This window comes from Planococcus citri, chromosome 2, assembly GCF_950023065.1.
Source record: "Planococcus citri chromosome 2, ihPlaCitr1.1, whole genome shotgun sequence".
NCBI classification, from domain to species: Eukaryota; Metazoa; Arthropoda; class Insecta; order Hemiptera; family Pseudococcidae; genus Planococcus; species Planococcus citri.
In genome coordinates, this window is record NC_088678.1 from 77,914,541 (window position 1) to 77,927,003 (window position 12,463).

The 12,463-nt window shown below is 36.6% G+C and overlaps 1 protein-coding gene across 1 annotated transcript in view; it reads left to right on the forward strand.

The window, feature by feature from the left end:
- Positions 1 to 423: 423 nt before the first annotated feature.
- inaE (inactivation no afterpotential E) overlaps positions 424 to 12,463 on the forward strand; it is a 79,343-nt gene continuing 67,303 nt past the window's right edge. Inside the window, exon 1 of the mRNA XM_065347483.1 lies at positions 424 to 843. The gene's annotated coding sequence lies outside the window, so the exon portion shown is untranslated. The remainder of the gene's footprint in view (positions 844 to 12,463) is intronic.

The following is a 12,463-nucleotide window of genomic DNA, read 5'->3' on the forward strand; positions in this document are numbered from 1 at the left end:
TTTCTTGATTCAATGATTCATGATAGATCTTGTTTTGTGTTTAGGTTTGAAAACTTGATTCAAGTGTTGAAGAGTTTACGGGAATTATCAATGATATCGAAAAGATATTCCTATGTTTCGTTTATCAAAGTTTTACCCAGAAAAAGAAAAAGCTAGACTAGAAGTGATTCGTGGGAGACTGAATCTTGAAAATTTTGAAAAAGTCACCACCTCATCAATTTAGGTATACCTAAATGTGCTAATTATGAGTTAAATTTTTTTTTTCGACGTAGTTTCATTGATTAGTCGCTAGGAGCGCTACAAACAGTTTATGGTTTTTCCGATTCCACAGACGATTTTATACGGAATCACACGAACAAACCATCCCTTCCCTTACGTTCCATAAAAAGCTCAACTGCAGCGATTTTATGGCACAACTTTTGGTGTTTGTCAGTTTATATTATTTGTGGCTTTGAAGTGGAACAAAATTTAACATGTTATTCGGACAAGTTGCGTGATAACGTGTTTTTGTTTTTATTATGCTACGATTTTACAAGTTCGTCGTGTTTCAGTGAATAGATTTACTTGTATTATTTTTTACAAATAATCATTTTACATCTAATCTGTTTTCGGTATTACTTATCAGTGATGTTAATTCGGCTGAAGTTTTCCACTCGTGATGTTCGTATCGGTTTACTGCACTAACGTAATGGTATAAACTTCAATTCCGGAGGTGTTTATTCGGTGCAATTTTGATGATCAAAGCTCTTGATGTGAGCTGAAAAAAAAATGTGCGATAGTTGGTGATGTGCGGCTGATCTTTATATTATTCTCTGGAGTACCGCTTTGAAAGTTTCAGTTCAGGTATGATTGTGTTTTATTTCGATTGCAGTGCACGTGATTGATGGAATTCATTCTAAAATTTAACGTTCCTACGACAGCTCTATTCACGAAATACGAATTTATAACTGTACATTATGCACTAGTATTTGTTGACAGGAAATCTCCTACGAAGAATATTAATCTACCGGAAGTCTTGCCCGAAAAGAAATTTTCTTTCACAATTTTTCCGTTCGGTTTGACGACGGATGGGAATACGTACCCAATACCCATACTCATAAGTCATAACAATCGTATAAAATAATTTCGTATTCTTACGAGGGTTTCTCGTCTTCGTCTCGCGTGAATTACGGTATTTTTTTCCTCTTTACTGATACGATTACATGAGTGTATACTTTTGCGTAATATTTTCCTCGCCTAGTTGATCACTTTGGTTTTTTATACGCGGTAGAGCCAGCTGCAGGGGCGAGGACGGCGGACGGCGGTCGACGTAGCAGACGCACCTCGGATAGCTTTCACTCGCGCGGATTTCTTAATACATATATATATTTTTTTATATGTTGTAAATCTCGTTTTATTTCTAATATTTTTCCAGTAGCTTCCGATGTTGCGGTGGTTAAAACGTTTAGACGTGTTGGAACGAAGCTGACGACGCTGAATCGTTGGAATAATCGGATTTGAACGAGCATAGATTAATTATTGTTGAGTAGGAGGAATGAAAAATGCATCGTGAGCGAGTTCCGGTTCAGAATAATGCAATTTTCGAAGTTCCTACGAATTATCGAAGTCCTGATCCGCATCCTGTCTACGTCTTACCGAAGGATATGGGAAAATACTTGAAAATTTATTACAAAGTATTTCCAAGAATCAATTCTAATGGTTTTTTTTCGGACACGCGGATCCAGTAAAACCGCTCGAAGATTTAGAAGCTGGTAGTTGTAATTCCGGTTCGATATGTGTAATAGAAAAGAAGTCCTCATTACGACGACGACGACGACTCGTTCGAATCAAGTTACGCCGCCGCAGCATACCAGCTGATCGAAGCAGCGGAGTTTATATAATGATCTTTCTCATGCTCTTGCGATTATTTCCACAAATTCAGCATCTCGTATTTACTACGAAGTGTCTAAAAATCATATTCGACTATCGATGCGAGCTGCCAACTGCCAAGTGCCAATTACTGTACTACAAACTCGACACACGTGACGTAACCAGAACTCTGGCACGTGCTCTAAAGGCGTAACAATGAGACGACATGTAAAAGGATACCGCCACAGCCGAACGCCAATGAACTCGAACCACGTGATTCTGATTGGCATGTACGGAAATTTTTCACCGTACGTAAATATTCTCCTGAAATATGTATCTACGACGACGACGACGACGCTGACCGATGATGAGAGCAAAACCGTGGACGTGAACTGGTTTAAATACGAACGAACGAGTACGACGGTGTGATCTGATCCGGCCACCGAAACCGAAACGAGTGAAAAATGATATGCACTTGGATGTATCGCGTACATATTATTGAAAAGATCATCGCAGCGTACGACGATGTGTATTACATAACCTCGTCTTGGAGTGTATAGAGAGAGGCTCGCTATGAGGTATGAGACATAATTACACAACGCGGCAACGTGCGCATAATGAATTAGAGATTTTTTTTCTTCAACAGCAGTTTGTCCTCACATCACCACGGCACAGGCTGCGAACCGAGTTCGGTTTAGTGATAGATCTCGTCGTTACTACCTTCTAGAAATGGAAACGTGCCGATGCCGGTGCACCGTTCACTTTGGCAATGTATCTAGTACCTTACCTACCTGTTCTATTCTGTCTTCTGTTGCTGCTGAACGCTCTCATCAAGTGTCCTGTACCTGTATCTGATCGTAATTACGTACGTCGAATTATTATGACGCTTGTCAGCTGCAAGTACACCTTTAAAAATATATATTATACGATACGACGTACGTATATGTACGTGCATGTATCTGTAATTCTGTTCGTAGTACGTACGTTATGTGCGTGTCGTGCGATTTAGTGCTTTGCTTATACCGTTGCTGACTGCTAAGCTGCGGCCCTATATCTGCAAGTGCGACCAATATAAAAGTGAAAGTTGCACCTACGTTCGTTGCTCAGCCAGGGATCGCGTCCTCCTATCCCTTCTCTTCTTTCTACCTCTATGGTCTGGTTAGCAGAACTTCATCTCGTTAATCGTATCAGTAAAGTTGGATTAGAGACATCGCGTGTATTCGTTTTTTGATCAAATCTTAATCGCAATTTGGTATCGAGTTGGGACCAATTACATGTGTTAGGAGAGGATCTACGCAGACTTACGTCGTGGGAAATTTCTTCTTTGTATGTGTGTGCCTGAATGATTGCACCCCCTCCCCCCTCCCTCCGATACTCATGGGACATTTTTTTTTCTTAAACGGGACATCCTGAGGAATATTTTAAAGCGAACTTGGTTTTAAAAAGTTGGCCTTAGCAACAAAATGGCGACCATTTTGATTAACAGGTCAGCCGAAATCGCAAATTTGACCGACATTTTTTGAACTGGATGAAACTAGATCGAAAGGACAAGCAAAAATTCATATTCAGTCAAAATTTCAAGTGCTAAAGTGCATTTTTTGATTTTTGGTGAATTTTTGAAAATAAAATTTGAGCCAAAAAATGAGGAAAAAATCAAAATTTGACCAAATTGACCTGGAAAGCTGAAAGTTGAGATATACCATATGTTCAACCTGCCAAAACGATTGGAAACGGTTTCAAACCGATTTGAGCAGTTCCAGAGCCTCCAGCAAATTTATGAAACTTGAAATTTTCACAAAGTTTTATCGAATTTAATTTGGAAGTCAAAAATTTACGCTCCACTCCAACCTAAACACGTTATCAAATGGACTGCTGGCGGGTTCAAGTGATTTTGGAACCTCCAGCAAATTGTTGGAAATTTCTGGAGCCTCCAGCAAATTTTTGGAATTTTCTGGAGCCTCCAGCAGATTTTTCAATTCTCGAAATTTCCATAAAACTTTACCAACGAACAGGATTTCAGTGATTTTTTTGGAAATTGCTGGAGTCTCCAGCAGATATTTCAATGCTCGAAATTGGTCAAAAATGAGAAAAAAAAATCAAAATTATATCAAATTAATCTAGAAAGCTGAAATTTGAGACGTACCCTATTTTGACCTGTCAAATTGATTGGAAACGGTTTCAAACCGTTTTGAGCAGTTCTGGAGCCTCCAGCAAATTTTTGAAACTTGCAATTTCCACAAAATTCCATCAAATTGGAGTTGAAAATCCGAAATTCACGCTGTACTCCAACATTAACACACTGTCAAGTCGACTGCTGATGAGTTCAAGTCATTTTAGAGACTCCAGCGATTTTTTGAAAATTCTTGAAACCTCCAGCAGATTTTTGAAACTTGAAATTTCCATAAAATTTCATCAAGTGCGGTTGGAAAGCCGAAATTTGTTCTGTAAATTGATTGCAATACCCTAGGAAGTCGACTGCAGTGGATTTAAAGTCGTTTTAGACCCTCCAGTGACTTTTGGAAATTACTGGAGCCTCCAGCACTCAGGTTTTTTAATGATCAAAATTAGTCAAAAATGAGAAAAAAATCAAAATTATATCAAATTAATCTAGAAAGTTGAAATTTGAGATATACCTTATTTTTGATCTGCCAAATCGATTGGAAACGGGTTCAAACCGTTTTGAGCAGTTCTGGAGCCTCCAGCAAATTTTTCTTCAAAATTTCATCAAATGAAGTAGGAAATCCGAAATTCACGCTGCACTCCAACATTAACACGCTATAAAGTCGACTGCTGATGAGTTCAAGTCATTTTAGAGACTCCAGCGACTTTTTGAAAATTCTTGGAGCCTCCAGCAGATTTTTGAAATTGGAAATTTCCATAAAATTTCATCAAGTGCAGTTGAAAAAACGAAATTCATTCTGTAAACGAATTTCAAAACCCTATGAAGTCGACTGCAGGTGGATTTCAAACCGATTTGGAGCCTCTAGCGGCTTTTTGGAAATTACTGGAGCCTCCAGCAGATTTTTCATTGCTCGAAATTTTAATAAAATTTTACCAAACAGAGTTGGAAATCCAAAATTTACTCTGCACTCCAATTTCACTACGCTATCAAATCGACTGCAGGTGGGTTGAAGTGATTTTGGAGACTCCAGCGTTTTTTTGAAATTTCTCGGAGCCTCCAGTAAATTTTTTCAAAACTAAAAATTTCCATATATTTTCATCAAAATGTAGAAGCCGAAATTCATTCTGTAAACTGATTTCGACTGCATGTGGATTTCAAATCGTTTTGGACCCTCCAGCGACCTTTTGGAAACCACTGGAGCCTCCAGTACATTTTTGAAACTTGAAATTTCCACAAAATTTCATCAATTAATGGAGAACTAAATTTAGTGTGTAAAAAAAATGTGAGCAACTTTTTATGGAGAACCTTAACTGAAAACCATCTTACCTATGCCTGGAAGAGTAAAAAGGGGTAAGGGGGAGACTGGGAGAGGTTATTGAAAAAATTTCATTTTTTTGAGATTTTTCAAAGTTCCAAATTTTTTTTTCGATACTAAATTTTGGATTCCTGTAAACAGAATCGTTTGACGTTTTTACTTGGGAAAAAATGGAGATCAAAGGTGAACTTCATTTTATTTTTTAAAAAGTAGATAGAAGTGATAGGCAAGAGAGTGAGCCCAAGAAAAATTAATAATTTCCAATTTTAAGGCAATGATTCTGAATTTGCCATGAATTGATAAAAATTATTCAGATGCAGAATTAAGCAACAAAAAATGAAACTGGCCTGAAGTTTTTGTCATTAAAATTTTTTTTTGCAAGTGAATAACGTTTCAAAAAAAATTACAAATTGACAAAGAACGTGACAAGAGGGGATGTTACTCCTTCTCCTCCTCCCCCCCCCCTCCGTCGATCATTAAGTGACGCTTTTGGAAAAAATTTGACAAGTTTTCGAAATCTTTAAAATTGAAAAAAAATTATCATTAGAATTCCAAGAAATGTTTATAATCATACTTAATGATTGTTATTTTATGACGTAGTTCTGGAAAATACAAATTTTTGAACTTTTTCAACGTAGAAAATTTCCAAATTTCGAGCTTCCTGAAATTTTTAAGGCAAAATACATTTTTTTCATTTCAAAAACTCGCCAGTTTATTTGGTAAAATTGGTATTTTTTTCATGTCAGGCGGCGAACTTTCAGTCAACGTCCCCCCCTCCACCCCCCCAAAAAAATTCCTAGTGAAATTTGGGAAGAAATATCCTTTTTACTCAAAATTGCAAATTGCTCGGAAAAAAAATTTGCAGTTGATTTATGCCCCCAACTTTGAACTTTTACTGTTTTGTATTTTTTGGGGGTATTTGAAAGAGAAATGAAAAAAAAATTATTTTACAAAAAACACGTGGCCGTCAAATTTCAAGTTTTCAAAGGCGGCGTTGATTTTCAATTTGAGAACTTTTCACTCTAAAAATATAAACTGAACTGCCAGAAAGAGAAGAGGTGCCAAAATCTTGAAGAAGGCCTTGGGCACAGCCTCTCTGAGGAGCCTAGTTTTCACTTTGAGGTCAAACGGTTTTTAGAATCAGAATCAGTGTCTTCGAAAACACATAATTCGAACCCTACATCACTTTTTTCCATAGTTCGAGTATTTTTTCATTCTCCCCTCCCCTCCCCTTCCCCTTCCATTTTTAGAAAATATTAGGAACAAATCAAAATGTGATGGAAGGTGTTTAAATTACAATTCTAAGTATTCCCTGAGGATAACGCCACTTTTCTCACAAAATTCAAACTGGCACTTCTTGAGTGACCCTCCCCCCTCCAAATTCAATTTTGGTCAAATTTTGAAAATGATTAAAAATCTTGTGACATGTCGTTTGTTTGGTATTCGCTAACGCCGGTTTTGAATTTCAACTTATTTTTTTCATTCCAGCCCCCTAAACTCCACCTCCCCTACCCTCACCCTTCCATTTTTAGAAAAATTAGGAACAAATAAAAATGTGATGGAAGGTGTTTAAATTACAATCCTAAGTATTCCCTGAGGATAACGCAACTTTTCTCACAAAATTTAAACTGGCACTTCTTAAGTGACCCTCCCCCCCCTCCAAATTCAATTTTGGTCAAATTTTGAAAATGATAAAAAATCTTGTGACATGTCGTTTGTTTGGTTTTCGATAACGCTGGTTTTGAATTTCAACTTATTTTTTTCATTCCAGCCCCCTAAACTCCACAACAAACCCATCGAATTTTGAAAAAAATTGAAAAATTCATATGACTTGTGGTTTGTTAAGTTTTTAAAGGTGTCGGTTTTGAATTTCAAGTTACTTTTTTGATAAGAGGCATCTGAGCCCCATAGTAAACCCTCAAATTCCAAAAAAAATTAAAAATTCGTGTTGTTTAGTTTTTTGGGGTTTCAGAGATGCTGATTTTGAAATTCAAAATTATTTTTTCGATCTGACTGCCTCTTCTCCTCGACGCCAACTTCGAATACAATCATAGACATTATATTGTGACAGTCTATTGATCACTTTGGAGATAGGTGCCTGCGGTACATCGATCTGAAGTGCTTGATCATCTTTCAGCATGAAATGCTTCTCCCAAATTCGAGTTCTTTTAGTCAAATTAGTCAATTTTTGAATTTTTTTGAGCAATAGGTGATTTGAAATTACCTCGTTTAAAGAGTACATATTTTCTTTGGTGCACCATTCTTTCGAATGTGTGAAAATTTCAAGATGAGAGCTCACTCGTGATGTGGGAATTTTAATCTACATTCTGGATACGTTACAGTACATCAATCTGAACTCTACTCCATCGATAAATATGTATCCAGCCCTCATCGCCCGGCCATGTGATCTATCTACGTATATTCAAAACCGGAACGTGTATAAAATTACGTAAATCGCGTAACGTGTGGTATCCACTATCCACAGCCTATAAGATAGACGCGGATTTGTCAACGAAGCTAAGCGAAGAGCATCGTTACTACAACGAGAATGAAGAAACTACATCAAGTGCTGGGGGAAAGCAGAGCAGAGGCGATGATCTTTGGTATCACGTACCACCTGCTACAAAGATAGCAAAATTACACTGCTTCTAGCTTCGTCCTTTTTTTTTTTTTTTCATATTTTATGTATGTTTATCGCAAAGTTATTACGCAATTATCTCGTCATCGTGAAATATTATACGTGTATCGCTCGTTGCATAAACTTGCGGACGCAAAATACGAATACCTTCAATTTTAGTCAATTTGCACCCATCATGGGATGTGACCTTCGAGTAGCGAGCTGGAGAATGCGATCCAAATCTACGTTCGAATTTTCGTCTCGTGCGTAACAGTTCCAAGAACCCCTCCCCTCCTTCCTTCCTCACCCCAAAAAAAACCTCATTAGAGCAACGGAAGATGTCAGAAAATATGCATTTCATGACTGTTTTGACATTGAAAAAGTGCAATTTTTTGTTCAATTATTTACCATGTACGTACATAGGAGACACCAAGCCCATGGTTGATGATAATGATGATACAGACTGACAAGTGGATATCAACGAACACGAGAATGAAGTTGATGCGATGAAAATTCGTTCAATTCGCAGAAACGTGTAGAAAAAAGGATCGAAGCAGGCGGTAATATCTCAGGAGATTAACAACTATTTTAATAAGAAGATGGAAAAATACGCTCGTGCTTCGAGTATTCGGAGAACTGGATCGAAGAAAATGCAAAGAATGTACAATGTACTCGTATAATGGAAATGGAAAAATACTTTGATAATTAAGAGACCCGAGCGTAGGCGACGAAGATATCAACGCAATGCTCGATAATCTGATGATGCTGGTTCTACAACTGCAGATTCGAATATGAAAATTTAAACACCTTCGGGTCAAAATTGGTCGTAATGTTGTTTATTCGTGTGCTAATTATGAGGCAAAAATTGAAACGTGAAGAGAAAAATTTTTTCAAGTTCAAGTTCGTGTATAATTCAATTTGAAAATCGTTCGAGAACGATCAAACGATCTATTTTTCTAAGATGAGTTTTGTCTTTTATGACTCACATTCAGTCAATTGGTTTTGGTTGAGGGGTCATTCCACGTCAATTGGACCAAGAAGTGGTGGGTGGGTTCGGCGATTTTTTTGAAATTTTTCCTGTGGAAAGACCTTCCGAAGGGATGACTAATGGCGCAAATCGCAGCCCTCTAGCTCATTTTTAACGGCAGCCAGGGGGTGTCAAAGTTTTCAGTGAACCCAAAATATCATCCATTTCAGCAGTGGATTGCTCGATAACCGCGATACCTACAAAAATGGAACTTTTTCCCATAGTTAGAGGTTTTGAAAGGCTTTTTGGTGATATCATGAAAATCAGTGTTGCCACTTTTTTCGTACAAAAAATTAGCTCAAAAAGTTTCAAAACGTAATTTTCATATCGTTCCGACTCTCAAAAATTCTGAAAAAAATATATTATAGACAACTGTTCATGCCGAACAACATACTAAAAAATTGGGATGGTAACTTGTAACAAAGTCGATTTTAAAAAATTTAAACTTTGCGAAAAAATGCGATTTTTTGATTTAAAACATGAAAAAAAGTTTTGATTGGTAAAGTTGACCCATTTGACCCCTATTTTCACGTATCTGTTGAAAAAGTTGAAAAAACCCCTTTCACTCAATAAAATGAACTCATCACAAAAAAATCAAAATTTGAAAAAATTCAATTTTCAATTTCAAACATCAAAAAAAGCTTAAATTTATTCAGTCGTCTTATTTTGACCACTTTCTAACGTATTTCATGAAAAAGTTGATAAAAATCTCACTCACAGCAAAAAAAATGAAATTTGCTTTTTTTTGAATTTTTTTGAATTTTGAATTTTTGTGATAAGTTAATTTCACCGAGTGAAGGGGTTTTTTCAACTTTCTCAACAGATACGTAAAAATAGGGATCAAATGGGTCAACTTTACCAATCAAAACTTTTTTTTCATGTTTTAATTGAAAAAATCGCATTTTTTCGCAAAATTTAAAATTTTTTAAATCGACTTTGTCACAAGTTACCATCTTAATTTTTTAATATGTTGTTCAGCATGAACAGTTGTCCATAATATATTTTTTTCAGAATTTTTGAGGGTCGGAACGATATGAAAATTGCGTTTTGAAACTTTTTGAGCTAATTTTTTGTACGAAAAAAAGTGGCAACACTGATTTTTATGATATCACCAAAAAGCCTTTCAAAACCTCTAACTATGGGAAAAAGTTCCATTTTTGTAGGTATCGCGGTTATCGAGCAATCCCCTGCTGAAATGGATGATATTTTAGGTTCACTGAAAACTTTGACACCCCCTGGCTGCCGTTAAAAATGAGCTAGAGGGCTGCGATTTGCGCCATTGGTCATCCCTTCGGAAGGTCTTTCCACAGGAAAAATTTCTAAAAAATCGCCGATCCCACCTACCACTTCTTGGCCCAATTGACGTGGAATGACCCTGAGTCTTTTTTGATCAATTTATTCGTTGAATTTTCAAATCGTTCGCGAATGATTCATTTTTTAAAAAATTTTGATGCTTTTAAAATTTAAGACCTGTAGAAACAATTCGTAAAATTGCTTCGTTCCGTCGTTCGCGAGCGATTCATAATGCAAGTAATTTCTTTCTTGCTGAACGGTAGACGTTCGAGGTCATTGTTTGATGGAAAATTACCTTCATATTATTATGGATCTAGATACATATTTACTTGTTTACTTAAGAAGTTATTGATTCGTTAAAAACCTGAAAGAAAATTCTTGTTGAACGACTAAGGAATTCTTCCAAATGATTCATTGTTCGAACAATCATCTTTTAGATAAAATTCACGTGATTCACTAAGAAAATTGTGCGTTTACACGGTTCTTAAATATTCAGTCCATTTTACGTTTGGTCACGAAGAAATAACTCAGTAATGATTTTATTGGAAAATAATCAGTTATAATATTTCCAGTGTGCGTAATTTTGAAATGATTCAAAGCTGAAGATTTGAAAAACATGTCTAATTCTGCTATGAAAATACACATACGAGCCTAGTTTACTGTATATGAATCACAATAATTCATTATCAGCGAACTTCAGAATCTCTATAGTTCTGTTGATTGTTGTGAATCTTGAACGATGATCTCTGTATCGAGTGTTTTTTTTTCAAGTGATGTAATAGTTGACACTTTTCTGCGTATTATTGAGAATGCTGACCTGCATGTGTTTCCCCTCCACCCCGATCAGTCTTATTTTATCGCAATGTTCGTGAGTCATGAGATTGGATTTAATATTTTACTGAAATGTGAATCGATGCAATACGATAGTAAAAAGTGATGCATGCATTTTTATAAAAACAATTTCAGAAGAAATAACGAAACAAATGGATCCCATAGGCAGGGCCGTTGAGAGCCAATGCGGGCCTGCCTGGGGCAAATATAATTTGGCCCCATTTCTAGGGACGAAACTATATTTAGAGTTTCTGAGATGGGGAGGGAGAAAGGCAGTTCGAATGACTTAAGTACGTATGAAAATTTTCATTTCTGTTTTGGAATTTTTGGGGTACTCAAAAATGTGATCTTTCTTATTTTAAAACAAGAATTAAATTGGATCGAGCGAAGCAAGGGTGAACGTTTTTGAAAATTTGATTTCGAGAGACCTAAAAACGTTGTTTTTTTGGGGAAGTTGATTTTGAAGAGAAAAAAAGAGGACAGGTCCGAACGAAGCGAGGACGAAAACTTTTGAAAAGGATATCATTTCCAGTTATGGCCCTATCCTCGAATTTTTAAAATATCAATGAAATATTGTTGGGTACCTTTATTAGAAAAAATTGTAGACCCAAACATGTTTCCACCCCCCCCCCTCCCCTTGCCCACAATTGCGGGAAAAAACGTTTTTCTCGGAAAAAATTCATACTTCAACGAGTTTTGAACGAAAAATTTTGAATTTACTCAACATAATTATGTAGAGGAGATATGAGTCCAGCCTTGTGAATTTTTTCAAAATTTTTTGGCCTTTACATTTCAAAAGTTTGAGAAAAATTGCCAAAAATTTAGAAATTTTTTTTAATTTTTTGAAGTTGGAACAAAAAATTGACAGAGGGCAGATTGGCCCCACTGCCGAAGGTAGTGCTGACGTAACATATCCCTTATAGTAAATGTAGGTAACGTGTATAAATATCTTAAAAGAAGTAGGCTAAGTACACTACCTACTAGCGCATACAAGGCGGCACCCTTCTAGAAGAGAAAGGGTTCGTGAGCCGCTAGGAAAGGGCTTGCGAGCCGTTGACAGTTATGACTCGAGATAGGGATTCTTGGTGACATTTATAGCTCGAGATAGGATTTTTGGGCATAAATCAACAAAATCACATAAATTCTTCAAATTTATGTGTACTTAGCAATTACGCTATTGGTACCCCACTAATAGGGGTGGAGACTTGACCATCTCAAGTCTCTTTATAATACCGATCTTCTCGCAAGAATCAGCAGAAACGTTTTGTCTCTTGTCTCGGTGATTCGCGGTCGTCGGTTCTTTAACAGGACGTTGATAAAATTTATGCCATGGGAGCGCCGCATACGAGGAGACCATGGCAAAGTTCTTTTGTTTTCTCCATCTCGCTTGATGGTAAATAGCCTGCGCAA